Genomic DNA, 6,940 nt, shown 5'->3' on the forward strand with positions numbered 1-6,940 from the left:
AGAGTCTTAAGATGCAGAGAATGTTCCTCTTCTAGGAACTTCTTACATTGATGTAATTATGAGTCCGGTTTTTAAAAAATGATTAAAGTAAAAATGTGACTATATAGAAAAATCTTATATTAGAACACCTTCAAAATCCTCACCTTTCAATAGGAATTACGTTTTATTCTTCTACCTTGTTGTTAACACAACACATAGGGATGAGGAGATAAAAGTTGAGATTTCATGAAAGTCTAGTTTGAAAGTATATTAACCTGAGGGGTGGCTAGGTAGAGAGTGGATAGAACACCAGACCTGGAGTTAGGAGGACCTGAGTTCACATGTTATCTCAGACACTTTTAATACTTAATTCTTACTAGCTGTGTGACCCTGGGTAAGTCATAACCCCCAGTTGCCTCACAACTATATGTGTGTGTGTGTATGTGTACACACACACTCCACATGGAGACCAAAATTGTTGCTCCAAAAAGACAATGGGCAAGGGAAAAAAAGACCAGAATTATCAGGCCTTCCTTAGGCAAACCATATGTTAACAGTTTTCTAGGACAGCCCTGATTTAGTGCCACTGTTCCATGAACCATTAAAATAGTATGGAAATTCCAGTATTTTGACAAGTAATAACAGGAATTTGTTACCATTACAGTAAAAATATGTCACAAAAGATGAGCCACAAAATCAACCAGCCATGGAAATGCAATGAATGAGTAAAGTATGAAGTGCTTACATCGTGCCAGGAACTATGCTAAGGACTGGGGACACAGAGAGAGGCAAGACAGTTGCTGCCCTTGAGGAGCTGGCAATCATTTTCGTTTCTGTTGACAGTTAAGAGAATGTGGGTTAGAAGAAAATGGCAGATTTAGGAAATTAACAGTTGGCTAGGAAAAGGCTGCACCTTAAAATATAGCAACAAAGTGTTTCTAGCTAGAAAATGGAGTAAATCTAACAAGAACTAGTCAAATGCATTTGCCTCTCCAGGGTAGTGTCACAAAAATGGAAAATACATAAAAAAATGCCTTTTTAAAAAATAGCAGCTATGGAGAAAGGGTGTAATGGTGTGACATAGCGAAAAGAGAACTGACCTCAGAGCCTGGAAGACCCATACTTAAGGTCTGGCTCTGACATATGCTGTGCGAGTGAGCCTGGATAAATTCCTTAACTTCTCAGTGCTTAAGTTTAGCCTGCTGTCCGAATTGTAGAGGAGGTGCCCACCTGCATTGGCAATGGATGTTTCCTCATCCAGGAATTTCCTCTATTAGTGAAATCACGAGTCTGATCTCTAAGACATAGGTCTGACCATGTCATTCTCCTCAAAAACCTTCTCAATTACCAATAGGACAAAATACAAATACTTTTGCCTAGCATTTAAGGTCTTCAGAAAACTGGCTCACACCCATTTCCAGTCTTATTTTGTATTCCTTCCTGTCATGAACTCTATATTCCAGTGAAACTGTAATACTAGCTCTTCCCCAAATTTGATGATTAATATTGCTCCTCCATGAATTAACATAAGCTATCACCCAAGCCTAGCATGAATTCCCTTCTCAACTCTGCAATAAGGTTCATCTCAGATGTCACATCCTTCATGAATTGTTCCCCAATTTCCCCATTGTCAGTGCTTTTTACCTTTTGTTTCCCTTTGTTAGTTGAGAACAAACCTCAAAACTAAAAAAGTTTTTAGAAAGAATTTTATTAAGTTGTTTGGCAGAGAGGAGAGTCAGAAAAAGGTGTGTCTCAAATTTTACGTTCTATAGAGTTTTTAAACAAGGGCACCAGGATATTAATCACTTGAATAGTTTCCAGACACAGCATGTAGGCTGTTTGAGATATATATCCATACGATGTATATCTAAACATGACATAAGAATCTGGCCAAAGCAGAAGCTTAGGGCAAGGTCCCAACACAAGACTTATGTGGCATCTTTGGCTTCTATAGAGAGTCACCAGGGTCAGAATCACCTGTTAATACTAACTGTACCTTCTGGGTTCAACCACACAAAGCTAGGTTTAAACAAAATTAATAAAAAGGTATTTTCCTTATACTTTCTATCATACTTGTGTACATTTTACTTCATAGCACAATAAAATATAAGCTTCTTGAAGAAACTATTTCATTTATGTCTTTGTGTGAGTGGAGCCTAGAATAGTGACTTACATATATAGTAGGTACTTAATATGATTGTTGAATAGAATTAATTACAATACTAAATACAAATGGACTAAATCCCCCCCCCCAAAATACAAAAGAATCACAGAATGAATTTTTAAACAAACCAATTTAATCCAGGAAGACCTAAAAAATTCAAAATGAAAGCCTGGTCTAAAATGTATCATATTCAACAAAGTATCTTTGATCCAAAAACATAGGTCACAACCTATCCATGCTTGTCTGTGCAATTCTTGTCCATACCTTCCATCAGTTCAACAGAGAGTCAAACCCTTGTGTTAATAGCCTTCCTCCTCATATTCTCTTAATACCACAGGGGCACCAGGGGAGCTTTGTCTCTGCCATCTTTTGAACTCACCACATGGGCAGTCCATTAAGAACCTACTATGTGCCAGGCATTGTCTTAAGTGACGGGGATACAGCAACTAAAAGATGATCAGTGGAATTAAGGTCAGAAGCCAGATTACAAGAGCTTAATAAAAAGAATGAGAGAAGAAAAATCAGAGGCCCCCATCATAGATAATTAGAAATGGAAAGATCAAGTGAGGGTTTTTTCAGGATGAGAGAGACATAGGCCTGTTTGTGGGCAGTAATACATGAGTCATAGACAGGGAGAGATTGGAAATAAGTGATGGGGTGCAGATGATAAAGAAGGGAAACAGTGGGATCCCTTGAACAGGTAGAGTTAGCCTTGGGAGGGAGTAAGGCAACTTCTTCATATGAGGCAGAGGCGGAGGAGGAGATAGGGACAGGAAGCATATGAGTGATAGGAGGAGGAACAAAGAAAAGGGAGCTCTTAAGGAATGCCCTCAAGGTTCTTAATTGAGAGAATTTGGGATGGGGCATAATGGGAGGTTTGAGGAAGGATGAAAATGTTCCAGTAGAGCCACTATGGAGAGTGGGATAGCAACTGATACAGTAGGATTGCCTCACAGCAGTTAGGGCCCAGTCAGAATGGTTCTATTATTTACTCTACCTTCATTCAGAAACAGGTTGTTGTAATGGAAATGCAAATTTAAAGATCTTCCCTGCCCTTAGGCCCTTTGATAGGCTTAAGAGACTCTGAGAATCTTCCTTGATTTGAAAATATACTCTGCCTCCTAATAGGCTGAATGTGGTCACATGGAGCCTGTGGCAGGAGGCTTGGTTTTCAGGAATGCCCACACCTTGATGCTGTGTGATTGGGCAGTGGGTCAAGAAGGGGGTTACATTCTCTGACCCAGGAGAAGGCTGTATAATCCCTGATGTGAAGCTTTGCTTTGGGGCTCACTTTGAGAAGTGTTGTGTGATTTGATCAGATGAGACTGTGGGAAGCCGATGTTGAGAGCCCCCCCCCCACTTTGAAAAACCCAGATGTTGATTTGGTATGGATGTAATGGTTGGACAGTTTGGAAACCTGTCTACTTGATCTGTTTCTCTGTCTTGATAATTCTGTCTGTATACTCTGAAGTTCGAGGTGCTGACCTTTTTCCCCTGAACTAGGTAAATGATATATGTTTGACTGATTAAAATAAGCTTGTTAACACATTTTGAGTTGCTTTCCTTTATCAAAACTGATCCAAGAACCTGTGTTGGCAGCCACCCTGGGGATGCTGGGGTGCTTGCTGCTACAGTTGTGTAGGACTGAAGGTGACAGATGGTGAGATGGATCCAAAGCTGAGGATTGGCTGGGCAAAAGCAGTGATATGATAAGGGAGTTAGGGATTCAAGAGCAGAGAGGACAATGCAGGATTGAATTGGTTAACCAAAGGGTTAAGATAGGGAGAAGAGAGAGAGGTTAGTGCAGAGAAGATACCCTGGGAGAGACCTAAGAGATGAAGGGATTGGAGGTCACATTGCAGACAAAGGGTAAAGTTTCATAAGAAAAAGGAGAGGGAGAGTTGAAAAGCCAATAGATTATGGTTAGATAAGAGGAGTTTACAATTCTTAAATGCAGAGCGTGGTACATTTATGGGTGATGGCAAGATAATGGGTTTGACCATCTTTGTGTGTGATTGAGGTAGGAAGTGAGCAGGTTGAAAAACTGAGTTGTAAAAAAAAATAAAAAGAAAAACTGAGTTGTTAGGGTGTTTGAGGCAGAGTCCATATGTATGTTGAAAGTCTAGTATAAGGGCAGGAATTGGGGAAGAGAGAAAAATTGTGAGCCATGTACTAAACTCACTGAGGAAGGGAAGGAGGTGACCTGGAAGTTTACAGAAAACAGTTACCAGGATTTCAAGTGTGTGGTAGAGATGAATAACATGAACCTCAAAAAACAAGATGTTACTGGGTGATTAAGGTGGGGGAATATCTGGAAGTAGCAATGGGAAGCAAGAAGTATTGTAACTCCCCTGCCTTGATCAGTGAGCCAAGGTGAATGATTGAAGGTGCAGCCAGTACTAGAAATGACATCTGGAAAAGGGTGGCCAGGAAGGCTGTGCCACAGGCAACAGCCAGGCTTCAATAATAGATAGTAGATGGAAGGAATGGGGAAGAAAATGATTCAGGATAAAAGGAATTCCAGAAGGCACAGTAGATGGGCTGGGTAGTATTTGGTTGAAACTTTGGGGTGGGAGAGTTAAGAAGTATGAGAATAAGGAATTAGGAGGTAGTGGGTGGGAAACAGGGTTAGCATGATGACTTATAGGGTTCAGAATCCCTGGGATGTTGTGAGGAAGTTCATCACTGAGTGGAGGATACCACTCCTCTTCCAAAGGAGGCTGTGGAGACAAGTACAGAATGAGATGGGAGATCCCCCCCTTCATTACTACTCTTCAAAAGGTGGAGATTGAGGGGCGGCCAGGTAGCACAGCGAGTAAGAGCACCTGCTCCAGTGTCAGGATGACCTGGGGATCGAATCCTGGGCTCAGACACTTAGTATCCAACCAGAAACACCTGGCCGTGTAACCTTGAGCAAGTTACTTAACCCCAATTGCTTAGGGGTAGCCAGGTGGCTCAGCGAGTAAGATTACTGGCTCCAGTGTCGGGATGACCTGGGGATCAAATCTGGGCTCAGATACTTAGCACCACACCCAGAAATAACTGGCCGTGTAACCTTGAGCAAGTTACTTAACCCCAATTGCTTAAAAATAAATAAATAAATAAGGTGGAGATTGGTACTTTCCTCTTCCTCTTTCCTCAAAGGATGAGTGCAGCAGGAATCTGGAGTCAATGGGAAGGTTGTTCCTCTCTCACTGGAGGTTCTCCATATACCAACTGAGATATTTTGGCTGGCAGCAGGAGGTGGGAGTGCTTTGGGTGCTTGGAAAATGCAGGGTGTCGCACTTTGTCCCCTTCCCTCAGGGGACATATGGTCAGAGGAATGTTTGGCTTTTTTCCAAAACTTGGCCCAACTTGTCTGTGAACTATGTAAAGTTTTTGTATAGCTGGGAGAATAGATATGTAGGCCGGTAGTTACTACTGATGCTCTTTTGGTTGCCTTTTTTTCCATATTTGTAATATCCAGTATTTTTTCCATCCTTCAGATGCCTCAGAGAGTGATCTCTTAACACCCTCATGATTACATGATCTCCAGCACAGATCTTGGCTTGATGCACTTGACCTAATCTGGCTGCTTTTCTTGTGCTCTTTTCAGTACCATTTCAAGCTCCTCTATAAGTCCATCTAGAAGTGTGATGTTAGAGTCCAAGTGTGGTGGTTCCGTGGTTCTTGGTGGAGAAAATGTTTGTTATAACATTTAGTACATATCGTTTCTCATTGAAGTCATTCTATTTTTTTTTTAAGGAACACTGCATTGTTCCTGATAACCTGGTGTGTAGAGAGGTGTTCTTCAAGTCTTTTCACCTTCTTAACGCCTTTTCTCTTAAAATATTTGATATTTCAGCTTTTTTTTCTTTTTATCCCTCCATCAGTCACTTTCTGATCCTATTCCCCTTTGCTGGAAGGTGAATTCCTGAAGATGGCTGCAAGACTACCTCAGTCTCCTAGGGGACCCTGCCATCAGTACCCTCTGGGAAACAGGGACAGGACTGTTTGGTTTGTTATGGTTTCAGTCCTCTCTTCTTCAAGCCCAGCATGTAGCTATTTATACTGTCATCCTGCCCCTTTTTCTCCCTCTGATCTCTTCTGCAAGTCAGTGTAATATATTACCTGTGTATTTATTAAAGTTAGATCCCTGTCTTTCATACCACTTGTGAGTGATTATAGGTTAACACCTTGACAGCCCCATTAGTACTTTTTAACAATTTGACAGCTGTGACTCTCATCTTCCTTTCTCTTCTCTAACTTCTTACTTTAAATTAATAATGTAGCAACTACATTTTCCTTGCCCTTGAGTTTTTTAAATTCCATTTCCTCCTTTACCTAATTTACTTTATCCTTACATCCTCCTTGGGTCCTTCAACTTCTGCTTTTCCTTCTTCTCTTCCTCCTAAGGTCCTCTCCACAAACAACAGATTCAAGATGGTAAAGATCTGCAAAGGTTCTTATATATTCTTTTTACCATCAGAGATAATGGACTTTTTGGCCTCTTAACACCACAGTCCCAGGTATGCTTCTTGAGGAAGTGAAAATGGCGCTGGAGAAAACAGATTGTGGAAGATACCAAAGATACAGAAGAAATCTCTGACAGAATAGCATAATGACAATATTGCATTTATATGGTTTATATTTGTATTGAGGGCATCCTTGATGACAGTGTTAGAGGGGAACAAATGGGCAGACCTTCACCAGTGATAGACCACAGGGACCGTATCTTTAATGTCATACAATTGGTCTACAGATGTAGAGATTCAAGGACCCATTTTGCTTTTTCTTTATTGACTAAAAAGCACATGA

This window comes from Petaurus breviceps, unplaced genomic scaffold, assembly GCF_028583685.1.
Source record: "Petaurus breviceps papuanus isolate PSGF00001 unplaced genomic scaffold, PetGlider_PUasm1.0 151, whole genome shotgun sequence".
NCBI classification, from domain to species: domain Eukaryota; kingdom Metazoa; phylum Chordata; class Mammalia; order Diprotodontia; family Petauridae; genus Petaurus; species Petaurus breviceps.